This window comes from Armigeres subalbatus, chromosome 1 (assembly GCF_024139115.2).
Source record: "Armigeres subalbatus isolate Guangzhou_Male chromosome 1, GZ_Asu_2, whole genome shotgun sequence".
Taxonomy (NCBI): Eukaryota; Metazoa; Arthropoda; class Insecta; order Diptera; family Culicidae; genus Armigeres; species Armigeres subalbatus.
In genome coordinates, this window is record NC_085139.1 from 28,919,314 (window position 1) to 28,936,848 (window position 17,535).

The window sequence follows — 17,535 nt, forward strand, 5'->3', positions numbered from 1 at the left end:
TGATTATCTTTTTGAAGTGGCTCAAAATTTGTACTTTAGTGAACAGTTGTTTGATGATGCACCGTTAGATGAACTGATTGATAAACTTAAACAAAAGTTAGACAAAACTGATACAGATTTGATTCAACGGTTTAAATTTGGGTCCCGAGTACAGCAACCTGGTGAAACAGCCAGTGATTTTCTTTTTTCGCTTAGACTCCAAGCTGAGTATTGTAACTTTAATCGTGATAAACAGGATCGCATACTTGATCGAATTCTCATTGGCTTGACGGATGACGCCTTGAGACAAAAGTTATTAGCGGAATATGGGGACAAATTGAATCTCGCTCAAGTTGAGAAAATTATTTCTACATGGGAGTTTGCTGCTTCTAATGCAAAAACATCAACACAAAACAATTCTCTTGAACAAATCGCTTCTATTGTTGGAAGCCGTGGTGACCTTTTTCAACGAATGGCAAATTTAAATCAAGGACATGGTCCAGTGAAGAGCCGAGTAGGCTACAGACATTTTCCAGGTGATGACGAGCGTATCGCAAAACCCTACAACAATCGCGCGAATCATCGTTCGGAGACTGGACGGGTTAGACAAGAGCGGCACCATGAACAACAAAGGTGGTACCAGGATGCAGTGGTTCACCCGGTGGAACTCAAAAGCGATGATCAACCAGTAAACGACCACCGAGTGTGCTACTATTGTGGAGTTCGAGGACATGTCAGAAGGAGGTGCCCGAAGCTGGAACATTTCAAGAAGGATTCAATCAACAATATTAACTTTTTTTTTTTTTTTTGGGGGGGTCCCGTAGCGTAGTTGGCTACACGTTCGCCTCATAAGCGAATGGTCATGGGTTCGATTCCCAGCCCCTCCGCCAAACCCTTGTCAGTCGTCAGAAGCGCAGTCCGTACGGTGGCGTTTTGGGGAACGCGCCTCACCGACACGGCTGCCTGATGACGACTGGCAAAACTGTTCTTCTCGGAGGCATTCCTCCAAACGTTCTACGATTAATGGCAACCGAACAAAGCAACGATCACTGGATTCACCACATGGACAAATGAACACAATGGACTCACGATGATATGGACTGGCAACGACAACAATAACGAATTATGGACATCTAAAAATAGATTCTGTGTGGACTCTGTACAGCAGAGAACCACAGTAGATCACGGGACAGTAGCTGTTAAGAACACAGAGTGCCTGCCAAATAAATACACGAATAAAAAAAAAAAAAAATATTGTCGAGTATTATGGGTTGTTGGAAAGACAAAAGTGACGATTCGGATCCATGTGAATTGCAGTGCATGCATGTTTCCGCCATTAACAAAAGTCATCCATGTTTACTAGAACTGGATATTCAAGGCCTCAATGTGCAGATGGAGATTGATAGTGGTTCCGACGTTTCCGTGATTGGTAAGAAGCTATTTTTGGCTAAATTCGATGTTCCACTTGAAAAAGTTCCAATAGTTTGATAGTGGTAAACGGTTCTCGATTGAAAATTGTTGGGAAAGTTGTTGTTTCGGTTGTATTTCGGAATATAAAGGCAAAATTGAAACTTCTAGTGTTGGATAGTGATCATGATTTTATTCCTTTATTTGGGAGAACCTGGTTGGATGTTTTCTTTCCCAACTGGCGTAATAGTTTTGAAAAACAAGTAACTGGAAACAGAATAAGTATACACAAGAACAACGATTTAATGATTTATGTCAAGACTAAATTGTCTGATGTTTTCATTAAAGATTTTTTGACTCCTATTAAAGGTAATGAAGCCGAGTTGGTTTTAAAAATTGACACACCTATTTATAGGAAAGCTATTGACGTTCCCGATGCAATAAGGGATAATAGTGCTGATATTTGTTTGCGATTCCCATTGGAGCAGTCAGTTGCTGATTTGGAAAAGATTGTTAGTGCTTGCAGAAGCATGCTGTTATGGCAGAGCAACAAAAACAGTTGAATAATTTGAAATGTACTCCTTCCACAACACTTTTTGATAGAATACACCAAGAATATTTCTACTATAAGCATTACATTTGTTTATTGAACGCTGATGGCTTTTCAAAGTGGATGGAAATTGAACGGAGGAAATATAAAATGAATGTGAAGAATTGATAAAACTACTGTTAGCATATTTGGCTAAATTTGGGTTTCCAGACAGAATGTCAGGTAATGGTCCTCTATTAAATCCTCATGATTTCAAGAATTTTTTTGAGAGGCAAGGAATACGGGTTTTGGACAGTCTTCCATGTAATCCCGCTATGAATGGCAAGGGGAAGAGACTAGTTCGTAAAGTTAAAGATGTAGTGAGAATGTTTCTACTTGACCCAAAATACTTAAAAGCAAAACTGGAGGATCTAATTGGACTATTTTTAATAAATTTTGAAAACAATGTGACGATGGAAGGATTTATTTCTTCTCAGATAGTTTTAGTCCATACTTTTAAACTGTTAATCAATATGATTAATGTACAGAAATACAAAGACAATAAAATCGTACCATTAATTATTTGTGATAATCGTAAGGGTGAAATAAACACTGGATCTAACAACGGTATTGGTAAAATGCCTAGTAAAAATCCTTTGGATAGTCTGATAGCTAATTATGCTCTATGGTACAAGAATAGTAATCGCCATCAGGCTAAATTGTTAAAAGCGTATTTGTTTAAACGTATCTATAAACATATTTCCCGGAAAGCAACTACGGCGAACCGAAGCCAAATGAAGTTCGTTGACGATGTGAGTATTCGGCGACGCCGATCGATGGTGGTGTATGTCGATGATCCCGGTCCATCACCACCACCACGTAGTACGATCGGCGAGGAGCTTTGCAAGGTGCCTTTCCGGGGATTCCTGGAGCGCGAGTTGCAGAGACGAGAAGATGAATTGCCGCCGGTTAAGCCGAATCGAAAACGGAAGTACGTGAATTTGGCGCTCGATGGCCTGCCGAGGCGTTCGAAGAGAACGCGAAGAAGAATCAAAAGTGAATTTCAATATTTATTTATTCGAATTGAATTTGGTTATACGTATATATACTATTAAGTAACTATCGAGTTGTATATTATATTTTTAATGTGAAATACCATCGAGTTACTTCCGAAGAGGGAAGGACTGATATGTATCCTAAATTGGAGTAAACCAATTTAAGCGTGTATGCGCTATAAACTATTTTATAGTTATCGATATGTCAAAGCATAATAAAATAGGCAAACCGATCTATGTCGGTCTCTTTCGTTATCCAGACATCAAGCTAGTAAAACGTCTCTCTAGCAAGCTCGAAACTACCTAAAACTAATCAAGTAATATTGCCTTTCCGCGAGTGTCCGCCTCTGATCAATAATTGCCGTTGCCTTCTGCTTTGTTTCCCGTACATTTCAAAGGTAATGAAATTATTCCACGAAAGATACTCAATTATCGTATTGACTTTAGTTATATGTAACTACTCATCACAATTGAAGATCAAGGTAACATGGGTTTTCCACTTACCTCATCCCACTGGGTTAAGTGGAAAAACAACTCCTTATTTTTTAATCTTTTTCCACAAATTTCAAGCGACCAAAATGGTATGAATACCCGCACAGTTGGTGCAAAATTGACTGTTTTTGATAGCCCATTTTGATTGAACGCATTTAGATCATTTAAAATGGTGTTACACTAATTCAAACATGCACTATCGATTTTTCCTTTTGCACTTCCCCCAGTGTACCTTATCATAGAAATATTGGAATGATCATAAATAGCAGGTATAATCAAAATATAGGTATAGAGCCGCGTACAGTTTCCGTATTTGCTTTATTCGATTGAACATAATAAAGGAGCTTCAATTGACAATAAATACACCATATCACTCGAGCTATTATTGAAAATTTATCACGCCAGAGGAAATACAATATCATTTTTTTCAAACTATAATATTGAATTTTTGTTACTTTCCTCTCAAAACCGTTCACAGAAAATAACCAGGCTCGTATACAATAATCGGTAGGGAGAGCCTTCACTCCGCTACCAATGACAACGGCCTACGGCTAGTAAATTTTGCTGCTGCCAGAGGAATGGCCATCAGTAGCACCTACTTTGCACGAAAGAACATCCGAAAGCACACCTGGAGACACCCAAATAATGAAACTTGCAACCAGATAGACCATGTTCTGGTGGATGGGCGCCATTTCTCGGATGTTATCGATGTGCGGACATTCAGAGGTCCGAACATTGACTCTGATCACTACCTCGTTGTCAGTAAAATTCGATCACGGTTGTCAACTGTATCGAACGAAAGATCACAGCGAACGATGCGTTACAATATCCAGCGATTGTCGGCGGAAGGAGTATCGGCTGAGTACCGCCAGAAGCTCGACGAACGGATAAGTGCAATCAACGTTAGCGACAACATCAACGATCTATGGGAGTCGATCCATGGAGCGTTGAGCACAACAGCACGAGAAGTGGTAGGCACTGCACAGAGGCGACCCAGGACGGGTTGGTTCGATGTGGAGTGTCAGAGAGTGACAGACGAGAAGAACGTTGCCAGAAGCCGGATGTTGGTGTCAGGTACCCGATCAAATAGAGATCGGTACAAGGAAGCAAGAGCAGCCGAAAAACGAACCCACTGCAGGAAGAAAAAAGAGTACGAAGAACAAATGATTAGTGAGGCGCAGGAAAAAATGGAGCAGAACGATATGCGGAGGTTTTATGGAGTCTGTCAATGGCGTGCGGAGAAAGACAGCGCCATCTCCGTCATGCGCAACGTCCAACAAGGGAATTTGCTGACAGATAAAACTGAAGTGGCTGCCAGGTGGAAGCAATACTTCGAGACTTTGTTGAATGGAGGAAGTGACGGTGCATCGGTGAACAGAATAAATACTAGCGACGATGGACAAGCTGTGGAGTCACCTACACTAGATGAGGTTAAAAAAGCTGTCAAAGAGCTGAAAAACAATAAGGCTGCGGGGAAGGACCAGCTCCCGGCTGAATTTCTCAAACATGGCAGTGAGCAGCTTTATGAAGTTCTGCACCATATTATGTCGAAAATATGGGAAGACGAGGAAATGCCTGCTAGCTGGTTGGACGGCCTCATTTGCCCTCTCTTTAAGAAAGGGCACATACTGGAGTGCGCCAATTACCGAGGAATAACCCTCCTTAATTCGGCGTACAAAATTATGTCCCGTATTCTGTTCAACAGATTGAGACCGCTTGAAGAGTCCTTCGTCGGCGAATACCAAGCAGGTTTTCGTGAGGGCCGATCAACGACGGATCAAATGTTTACCCTGAGACAAATCCTTGATAAATTCCGGGAGTATAACTTGCACACACATCATCTGTTTATTGATTTCAAGGCGGCGTACGATTCAGTGAAACGGAATGAATTATGGCAAATTATGCTTGAACATGGTTTTCCGGCGAAACTGATACGGCTGATTCGTATAACGTTGGACGGATCGAAATCAAGTGTAAGGGTTGCGGATGAAATATCGACGTCATTTGTTACCTTAGATGGATTAAAGCAGGGTGATGCACTCTCGAACCTACTGTTCAATATAGCGCTCGAGAAAGCGATTAGGAGAGCTGGTGTGCAAAGAAGCGGTACCATTATCACAAAATCGCATATGCTCCTGGGATTTGCGGACGATATCGATATTATCGGAATTGATCGCCGTGCCGTGGAAGAGGCTTTTGCGCCTTTTAAGAGGGAGACAGCGAGGATTTGACTCACGATCAATACCAGCAAAACGAAGTACATGGTCGCTGGCAATCAACGTGGGTTCATTAGTGGTGGTGGTAGCGAAATAGTGCTGGATGGTGAAAAATTTGAAGTGGTAGAAGAATTTGTGTATCTTGGAACATTAGTGACGTGCGATAATGATGTTACCCGCGAGGTGAAAAGGCGTATTGCAGCTGCAAATAGGGCTTATTACGGACTTCGTAACCAGCTTAAGTCCCGTAGTCTGCAAACGAAAACAAAACTCGCGCTGTATACTACTCTGATTCTTCCGGTGGCTTTATACGGCCATAAGACATGGACGTTAAAGGAGGCTGATCGGAGAGCTCTCGGAGTGTTTGAGCGTAAGGTGCTGCGGATAATACTCGGCGGTAAAAAGGAGAACGGTATCTGGCGGCGTCGCATGAATCACGAATTGTACCAGGTGTATAAAGGGCTGGATATTATTAAGCTTATACAACACGGAAGACTACGGTGGGCTGGTCACGTTGTTCGTATGCCGGAAGAACGACAAGCGAAGATAATATTTAGTAGAGAACCCGGAAGGCCGCGTACACGATGGCTTTTTGCAGTTGAAGAGGACCTGAGGGCGTCCAGTGGAGAAGGATACTCCATTCGGCGTTCATCGAAGAGCTGTAGCCCATCAAGTATCAAGTAAGTAAGTAAGGAATTACAATGTTTTCAACTTAAACTAAACTTATCCTAGCAATAGAAGATTGCAACGATTTTTATCTAAAATTGGAAATTATTTTGCTGGACATTTGTTGCAACGTCTAACCATTAGAAATTCTATGAAGTTCATTGGTACTATACCACGAAGGCAACTTCACAATCATTTTCAAAAATTTGTTTTGAATCCTCTGAAGTGCCTTCTTTCTGGTATTGCAGCAACTAGATCATATTGGCACAGTATACAACATGGCTGGTCTAAAAAATTATGTGTAAATCAAAAATTTGTTCTTAAGACAAAATTTTAATTTTCTGTTTATAAGTGGATATAGATAATTAATATATTTCTCGGGTACTTATTCAAAAGGACGTATGTGATTTTGTAAACAAAGATTGAAACGTTGATTTCTCCAATCTGATAGCACTCCCACGCAAACAATCACCACAGACAGGTAGGGGGAGGCTTCGGCTACCTGTTCGTGGTGCTGGTTTGCGTGGGAGTGCCATCGGATTGGACAAATCAACGTATGAATCTTTGTTTACAAAATCACATACGTCCTTTTGAATAAGTACCCGAGATTTGTTACATTTGGCTTGAATGCCGTCAATGTGACTTTTAAAAGTTTTGACGTGGGACTTACGTTTTTCTTTACTACCTGGTGTCATTTAATATACTGGTGTCATTTAAATTTTTGAAAATCGGGAGCGTTACGCTAGAAGGGAAGATTTCGAACGTTACTAGCGCCTTTATCTTTCGATGGATTTTTAAGATTTATTTATCAATCGACTCGGACACTCAATTTACCAATTTTATTGAAACTTAAGGTTTTAAACGACAAGCTATTGAAAATTTCAATTTTTGTCAAGGCCTATAAAAATTTCATATATAATCAATCTTGTGCATACCTAACACGGACTTCAAAATGCACTGCCACGTGCCATCAGGTCCACCGCAAGATTTTCTTTGTGTATAAAAGAAGCTGTGCCTCCCGTGTACCAGAAAGTATCGGACAAGCAACACGAACGGTCGTGTTTTTAGCTCGTTTCTTGTATTTTAGTTTTGTCTCGTTCGCGCGTCCAATTACTTGTTCAAATGGACGGGGTTGACACGCCGCATGATGCGGCGGATATTTCATCTGGCTCGAAGCGGCCCAAACGTCAGAAAACTGACCGCCAAACGCCACCTGCACACGATGGGCAGGAAAAACAGTTGCTGAAAAGCAATACATTCGCTCCCTTAGCTCTCGTGGTTAAAAATGTCTCGTTCACGACGCTAATCGAGAAAATGCAGTCGTGTGCTGGCACGCGGCCTATGTTCAAAACCACCAGGTTCGGCACCAAAATAATGTGCGCCTCTCCCGAGGAGTCTAATCGTGTGCAGGACTTCCTGCAGAAGTGTGGGTTTGAGTATTTCACCCACGACAAACCAGGAGACAAACCCTATCGGGTGGTCGTACGCGGTCTCCCACTTGCCGACCCACAAGCTGTGGTGGACAGATTGAAAAAGGACCACAACCTCACCGCCCAGGCGGTACATATTATCAAGCGGAAAAAGGAAGGTTCTGCTCAAGAGGAGCCTTTCTACCTGATCCATTTCCCCAAAGGGCTCACAAACCTCAAGAAGCTTCGAGACGTCAAACACATCGGTCAAATTCTCGTTCGCTGGGAGGCCTATCGGAACAAGCGTGCAGATGTTACGCAGTTACCACGGCCACGGCACAAGAAATTGCCACCTCAAAGGGAGATGCAACAACTGTGGCGATCCTCACGTCACTGAGGCCTGTCCCTCGAAAGAAGCGTCAGCCAAGCGGTGTGCTAACTGCGGCGGCCCACATCCGGCTACAGATCGTAGCCAAACGCCAAAAGCGCGCCGAGTACCTACGGATTCGGAAAACAAGCCACTACCTCACATCAACCTATATCAACATCAACTCCCTGTGACAAAATCGGAAAAATAACAAAAACGGCTTCATTCTTGCAGATCATCTCGGCATCAACATTTCAAAAGGGCGAAACTGCTTTGGTAAACAAGAGCTTCTCACGTCGCTGGTGGGCTAATTTGAGCCCACCCACGCAATCCAACGCCAGTGATGGAAGCAGCGAATCCTCTTCTTTCAATCAATGGTGCTGGATGTTGTCGATGGGCTCAAATTAGGCCACCAGCGACGTGAGAAGCTTTTGTTTACAAAAGCAGTTTCGCCCTTTTGAAATGTTGGTGCCGATCTAAGCTTTGGAACATGCGATATTCATTTTCCGGATGGTCCAACTTTCCTCTCTCCGACCGGAAACACCTCAACTATCGACATGTTTCTATCGGATATGGCTCTTTCGAATCCAACAACCCTTCAGGAATTAAGCTCTGATCACTACCTGGTGGTCTGCGAGTTCGATTGCTGCCCTACTCCAGCAGATGATGAGTCGGGATTTTAATCATTGCATTGGCGTAACTACAGGGGGGCTAGGGGGAGCTATAACCCCACCTAGGATCTGGCTAGCCCCCCTAGAAAATTTGTTACTTTGTATAAGTATTCCACATAGGGAGTGAGTGCTAGTAATGGACCCCGTGCGTATAATGGACCCCCTAAACAGAAACCGAGAGTTTACGCTTACAATTTCCTGCAAACTTCCATAGGATGAAGTTGCTTCACTTATCAGGGTAGTAGTTTCATACAATTGTTTTGCACTGGGAGACTGAAATTTAGATATATTAACTTAATTTATGAATGTAAACGCGCCAAAGGGTCCATTACTAGCACAGAAGGGGGGGTCCATAATAGGCAACAGGAACATGTGGAAATGGAACATGTAAATCAAATGGGGGGACCATAATACGTATGTAAACAAACTCGATGTTGCGTATTATGGACCCGGGGGTGGCCATAATAGGCAACCTGGCTACATAATTTTAAAATACATATTTTAGGGTCTGTCTCATTTGGAGAATTAAACTGAAATTAAAATTAAATGTGGCATTTCAATAATTATCAAATAACCCTGCTCGCAGAGCGAGATTACTTTTGACAGATATCGAATCATTTTGCATCGATGTCTTATTGGAATTGCTGGGTAGCATCAACCATTCTTATGATTGGGTTATTTGCTAATTTTCAAACTATCACTTTTAAGTTTAATTCCCCAAATGAGACAGAGCCTTAGTAGTAAAAATGAATGTTTTACCATGTGTTATGTACGAAACGCGATGCTGATACCTGTTGCTTGTCATCTAGTGCTACAGAATGGCAATTTGTCATGAGTCTTACTCTAGCGAAGCAATTGAAGTAAGTTTCCGTCGTTAAGGGGTCCATTACTAGCACTCACTATTGGGAATATGCAATGTGTTACCCCTTGCTACCAAGTACACTGTCGTGCCCCTTGCTGTCATCATCATCGAATGATCACCGACGCGCCTAGCGGAGCGCGCGTAAGCAGAGAAGTGTGCAGTGAAAATTTGTTTTGTCCTATCTTGTTAACCAACCGAAGTAGACGTGAATTCAAAGCTAATTTCTCTATCGTTAAAGTGTCCGTGTTTTAATTCGATTCTTCCCAAATCCCTACGTGATTTCCACTGCGCGTGTGTCCTCTGTTGCTCACAGGTTATGAGCCCAGGAAGTGCGATTAGGGTAGATGTTCCAGAATTGGCCATGTTCCAGTATTGGCCACACGAAGCACATAATTTAATAGGGTAGAAGTACTATATTTATACGCCACCCCAAAGCGAATATTTGCCGTGATATTTGATTATAACATAAAGGATTTAGTGAAAACTTCGAAAAAAAATCAATTACATTATACAAAGTAAACCTTTTTATGCGTATTCCTTTGAGTTTTCAATATTAAGTGTAACTATTCGAGGTAAAAATCATGTTTAAATTTAATGTACGTACATTTAATTATCGCCACCTGTTTTTTAATTTTCGCCACTCCTGGGAGTCAATTACAATTCGCCACCCAAATGAATATATTTAAAGAATGGCAAACAAGCATTAAACTTTGTACAAAAAGAAGAATAAATAATAGTCTAGAATCGATTTCAACGTTTATTTATAACTCAGTTATAACAATTCATGAAAGTAACATATGAATGAAAAGCCTCTCAAATGCGGAATAATAAACATGGAAGCTCACCACGATGCTATCTAAGCCTTCTTCTTGCGAGCTTTATCCTTCATATCTTATTTCAACTTTTCTCTTCTTGTTTCTTGTTCTTTTCGTTTCTGCTTCTACCTTCCGTTGCATTCAGGATAACTTCTCTTTGGAATTCTCTTTTTTCTTCCTCAGCGCCTTTTGTCTTCTTCCTTCTGCTGCTCAAATTCACTGCTATGAATTCATCCGAAGTCAGCACGTGATAAAGCGTTTAGATTTGTATTCTCGTTTAGCTGTCCGTTTTATGGCGTTGGAGGTCTATTCATGTGAAATCCTTCAATAGGGTTCTGGAAGGGCCAGGTTTCGCAGTTTCCGGAACCATCTTCGGCAGTTCTTCCGGGGTAGCCTGTAATCCGCCAGCTGCTCCTTTTTATACTTGAGGTTCTGGAAGGGCCCAGGATTCGCAGCATCAGCAATCATCTTCGACAGTTCTCCCTGGGGTGGATTCGAACCCATCAGCTTCTCCATTCCCCATCTATGGCGTTGCATTGTTAATATCAGCATAAACAAAATCACACACCGGATCGTTTTTCGGGTACGTTATCCTCCAAGCTTTCGAATATACATCTGGGTAGTTTTGTTCCAACGTTGAAAATATTTTGAACAACGGCACTTTACATCTTCCTCATTATCCAAACAAACGAACTGTGACTTGTACTTTTTCACTCTTGTCTCGCCAATAGCTGGTGCGCATTCTTCGAAATTATCCTCTTCGCATTTATGAGGTTATTGCAGAGAGTTTCGGCGGGATTCCCGGAATCGGTTCAACATCATAGGCTCAAATAACGGTTCTTCAGGATCCTCATGAACAGTAGACTTTCCCCAAGCACTTAGATGGGATCAATGGCATTCCGATCCCATGGGTAAAGTCCAGATGCTCGGAAGCCGTTCTTGATGGTTTTACGGTTACCGAATTACATGAGCAATCTTGCAACACTTTGTTGCAAAATTGTGCGCGATTCACGCCAGCCTTCAGGGTTCTTTTCGCGAAATCTCTGCACAGCTTTCGGCCATGCGTTTTCATTGGTTTGAAGACAAGAAACATCTGCCGGTTGCATTATCCTTGTAACGTTAGGTACAAATGCGATCAAAACAATCCCAAGTTAATCGGCATTTCTTTGATGTTTCAACGTTGATATGGCTACTGTGGCCGTCAATAATAAATACACTGGCTTTTTCACTTTCTGGGCCACTAGATAGGGATCCAGGACGTTTCTGATATAATCACGAAAAACAAGGGTGGTTATCCATCCGGCGGTATCCAGATTTCTAGCCACCCCCCACATTGAAGGAACTGGAATCAGCCACAGCTTTTAGGATTGTTTTATGAGGTAGATGATGGTCGGAGGGATGTGGCTTCTCCGGAAAGCGAAAAACGAAAACATGGTTGTTATATTGAGCTTACTTTAGAGGTTCTCTCTTCTCGACGTCGTAGACGTTGCAGCTTCCACGCATAAAAGCAAAGACGGTTTTGTTTTTGGGTTCAGTGAAACGAAGTTCATCTCCATTTATTATGCGTCGCGGATCTTGAAGAATTTCATGAACCCTTCCTTGGTCCAGGAATAGTTCTACCTGCTTTATCATACCAGGAGTGTATATCCGAAAGTGAGACAGTTGCACTGGCCTTCATGTGGAATTTCGGGGTCCGCAACGACATCTTCGGATGTCGTTTTCAAGTGCTGAATTTCACCCATGTTCGACCTGTGATAAAAATCGAAAGATCTTAAATACTAACAGCACTTAAAAGACAAAAGAATTCTGAACATTTTTACCTGGCATATTTTGCTTGAGGAAATTTGTGTTCTCTGGGGTTCGCATCCAAAAAAATCTTCACATTACTCAGCAGCATCTCCTTGGCAGGAAACCCCCAAAGCTCTGCAGGCTATCGTACACACCCATTCACAATTCCGTCTCTTCATCCTGCGTCAAAACCGTAGTTGGTCCTGGACGGAACACAGTTTAGACTTCTTCAGAAGCACAAGTCTGGATCAGTTGTTGATCGAGGAATCTCCATAATGGTTGAGCAGCTTTTGGCACTCATCTCCTTGCGCTGTGTTTATCGCTACATGCAGCAGCTAGTTCGGCCTCGAATATAGTTCCAGTATTCCTTTAATGTCTATTACTCGTTTCGGTATAAAATAAACGTTAAATTAACGAGTGTTTCATAATTAATTTCAAGAAGTATTAACCATTTTCTCTCAGCAGTGGTAATATGGTGCAACGCAACAAAACGCAACTTCTAGTAATTTCTTGTTTACAAATTTTGACAGCTTGGTTAGGTGGCGAAGATTAACACCATTTTGAGATTTGAAAACGCACAAGGATTTGCCATACTGGCGATAATTGAAAACGTTATTATTTGGTGTGTTATATATCGCCATACCTTTTTAAATTAGTCAAAAAAATCATACAAAAGTGCGGAAGTCATTTATCCACACATAATTGCTGGAATCATCATCAAGAGTGTACTATGGCTTAGAGATGCGGTGAATAGTCTGAATATGCAAATCGTTGGATTTAGTGATTTTCCGACAATATCCATATGTACTTGTTTTCAATGAGTTGGAAAAATTAAGTGGTAGAGTGAAACTCGTTTGATGATACATAATTTATCAATTAAAGCAAACGAATTTTATTCAAAACCAGTGCAAACACGATTTGCCGAACTTCAATATATATCGAATTATTCAATAGTCTAAGCCAGCTAAAACCAATTTATATGCTCAGAAATGCTGAATGTTTCACTGGGTGGCGAAATATAACACAGTGGCGGATTTATAATACATCTACCCTATATCACAAGTAAAATTGGCGATTTTTTACCTTTTCAAGCAAAACCGTAAAAATATGAACATAAATCTTTACATTGAGTGGTGGTAAAAAATTAATTAAAATAATGCAAATTTTTATTCAATAATGAAGAGGATTCTTTTGCCGAAACGTATCAGCTACAGAGGCATTACTATATACCTTTTTTGTACTGAGGAATTCATATTTTTGTTAGAATAATAGATATAATATTTTTCATACTTATGCTACTTCACCAAGGTCAGTGTACCAGCAATTTAATAAAGCGAATTTTAAGTTGAACACTCTTTATTTGATCCCAATTTTAATTAGCACAAATTGTTGTTTTTCGCATTTAAAAATTATATGTAAAATATCGCAGCATGCGCCTGTTTTGGCTAACCCCTGAACGCGCTCTGCTTTTGACAGTTCCTAATTTTCGCCATCCGCAGTGACATCGCTATCGATGCATTTTACTAACAGCAGTTTTTCTCAAATTATTTCAATTGTGAAGGTAAAAATGGTTTAAGTTAACGAGGTACGTATACTTTTAATCATATTTTGTGTATGTTTTTTGTTTTATTGTCTCTTTATCACTTAGCAAAAAGTCCAGCAATACTGGAAACAATGTCGTCACGAAGTCCCTCCCGGCATGCGCACAGTGAAGAAGCAATCCAGAAAGTGTCTCGACGAAATCGTGAAGACTCTTTCTGTAAAATCCACCTGTAATAAATACAGATCTCTCGATCTACTATTCGATTCCCGATTGAGCAGCAAATGGCAAAAAACAACCAAACATGGACCACCCAGTGTTCTCTCTAAGGAAGAAGAAGATAAAATTTGTGTCTGGATCATTGGGATGCAACCATAGATATAATTATCAAGATGTTGGGGTCAGAACAAATTAGTACTCATTTTATGGTTTCATGTACTGTTTCGGTACCCAGTGAAATGAAGCAACGCTTCAAAAATAAATTTGGTAAAACTAAGCAATCCTTCAACTTAGAATTTGAATTTGTTCTAATTTTTAACCGTTGTCATGGATTTAACCAAATTTGTTTTGTTTATCATTTTCCGATCGATGCCGGTTGAGTATTTTGGAGACATGTTGGAGAGATAGAATTTATAATTTTCTTCGCATTTTAATAATTCTGTTTTCTTTTAGGTCGTTTCATATCAAGAACAGGTTATAAAAATCGGAACGTGCTCTTTTCAAACACCTTCGAATAAACAATTATGCGGTACGCGGGGCAGCGTTTCGTGATTTCGCTTGACGATGGTGTGAGTCGGCGTTCTTTTTCTGCGAACATAATGAATATAGGAAATATCTTTGGAGACAAATTTCTGGAAAGTTTCCTCGGAAAAATATTCAGAGTTTCCCTAAAAATGTTCAACAATTCTGGCACGTTTTTCCTGAATTTCCAGATGTACTTTTTTAAATTTACCTTTTAATTTCCAAGTAAATTTTATTTAATTAGCAATTATTCTGAGTTTAAATGGTCTGTTTTTAGATATGTTAACGAAAATTGCTTTTAAATTTCAACGTGAAAGTATTCTGAATGGTCGGGGTAATACAAAATGTTTTTTCTTATCCAGAAATTTGTTAAATACATTGGAATTACCACGACAAATTGTCCGGAAACTTTTCACTGAAAAATTTTCACTGAAATTCTTTTCTTGTTTCCACGGGAAATTCTTGTGGATTTTCGGTGGAAAATTCTTTAAATTACAACGGATAATTTCTCTGATTTCATAGAGAAATCTCTTCTACACTCCAACGAAAATTTCTTTCGGAATTCTCCAACAAGAATTTTTACGAAAGTTTTCAAAAGAATTTTGACTTTGAATTTACTTTCTTAAGCTGGATTTTGAACAACCACGGGAACAAAAATTATGGCGACATGAAACATACCTAAAACCATTTTTTTTCGTGGATCTCGAGCATGAATTTTTCCGGTATATGATTAGTAAATCCGTCATATCTATTTGGAAAGCACATTACTATTCCACCATCAATTTAGAATGATTTACCAAAGATGGATAGAGTATACAACACAGAAACTTTCATGAACCGTATCAACACCGTCTTTTACATATTTGTACCGATTTTGAGATAGAGATCATTGTGAAGGAATTTGTCACAAACTGAAATAATTGGGCTATCAGATGTCTCAAAATAGAACCAGCAGTCAAGTGCCGAGTAAAAGAGATAATGGAACGCACTACGGTGCGTACCAATGAGGCGAATTTCGGCTCAGATGCAGAAAAACACTTGAGAATGTTGGTTAATAAATAGCTGTTTGTGATCAAGCATGTTTCTCTAGTAGATGGAATAAGATGGTAGACTTTTAGGTTATATTCTAACTCTGACTCAAGAAATTTCGCTATCTTTTGGGGTTGTATCTTTAGTCGATCTTGCACAGGCAAGACCGTTTATCCAGCTTCTTGTTGAATCAATGTCGCGGAATTAGTGTTTTTCTGCCACCCTGTTGCATTGAGCCGTGATTCCCGCTTGAACCCATGATACCATGCGTCCATCGGCAATCAAGGACTACTTGAAGCACTTCCTTGGAGCGCTGTGTTGGTATCATGGTTCTTTCAACAAGGTAATTCCGCACGAGTTCCGACAGTCACATGGTGCACATCACAGCTTTATAACAAACAGATTGATTGAATATTTTCTTGAATTATAAATTTTAGTGTAGGAAACAAAATTAATATTGAATAATTAACAACACCACCGGAATTTTTTGCTGTCTACTGTCAGGAGGGGACTAACCAGCACAAGTATGGCCGTTAATCGATTGGAAAAGTTGATCATAACTTACAGTTTGAAGTACTGAAGTAACTCACAGTTTGAAGTTGAATTTCTTAAGCTAATATTATGGTTATGGGACATCATATCGAACTGTTTTTTAAATTATACTGGGATGGTCATTGCTCTCCATCAAGCTTACATTTTGTAGTAGTTGTTTTGTTTTGAAGAAAAAAACAGCCTGCGAAAAATGTTGCTATATGGTTTGCAGTGCTAAAATTTGTTCTAAAGAGGCATCAATATATTACGTACTGAAGCAACGCTTTCATGACTGAGTACCGAACCGTTCAGTAGCATACGAAAGGCAGAACCATGAAAAAATCGCCAGTTTCATATTGATTGCTGATGCAACAGCGGTTTCCCCGTACAGCGCCGTTCTCTCTGCTCCTCAAAGTCCAAGAGTTTTTTGTCTGCTAATCCCAGGAAACTCCATTTAAAAAATGGCCCAATTGCCCTGGTAAATATTCTGTGATATTATTATTGTGTTTGTCAATTCTATTATGCTGTTTCTGGTGTCGGAAATGGTTCAACTCACCTTTATGCGGACGACATCCTACATTTGTCCCCTCCCGAACACCAGAGGAAGTAACATCTACTAGTGCTCGTGTAAGCGAAAAATGATGACTAAGGAATTGGTTTAACAGAAGTTTATCAGTAGCGGCTGGACCGCCATGGAATGAGTGATATCCTAATTGACTCACATCTCGTGTGTTTTAACGGAGATGAAACCTCCTTTTATCTTCATCCGAAAACTAAAGAAGTCAGTTGCACAGAGAAGGAAGCAAAACGTCTACGAAGTGGAACAAGCCTGCCTTCGCAAAACGTTACCGTGGATGTTTTCTGTTCAGCGCATCCGGACTGGTGGTAAATCCACTGGTCATTCTTCCAGGGCAGAGAATTCCAGAAAAGGAAATCAGCGCAAGGATTTCCTCAGAATGGGGGACTTGGGCAGAGGAGCGTGGGTGTATGACTTCTCACAACTTCGGTGAATACATGAAGAAAGTTTTCCACCCTTTCTACTGTCAAAAGGAATCAAAGCTCCCTATAATATTGTTTTGTGGACGGCCATTCTTCTCTCGTATCGGAATAGAAGTGGCAGATTTGTGTCAGCAGCTGGGAGTCATTCTAATTGCTTTATATCCTAACACAACCTGCATTACGCAACCAGCCGACGTCTCTATTTTACCAAACCATTAAAAGATCAGTGGAAGAATGAAGTAGATGACTGGCATGTTCGAAGTGCAACCAGATCGGCTTCATTGCGTCACTTTTTGGAGGTGTACTGAAACAGGTATGGGAATTAAAAGGACAGTGTATTAACGGTTTTTCGTGTGTGCGGTTTGTTCCCTTTCGATGCTGAGAACGTTGATTACACTAAATGTATAGCGAAATCACGTCGAATAACACTGTGTCTCCT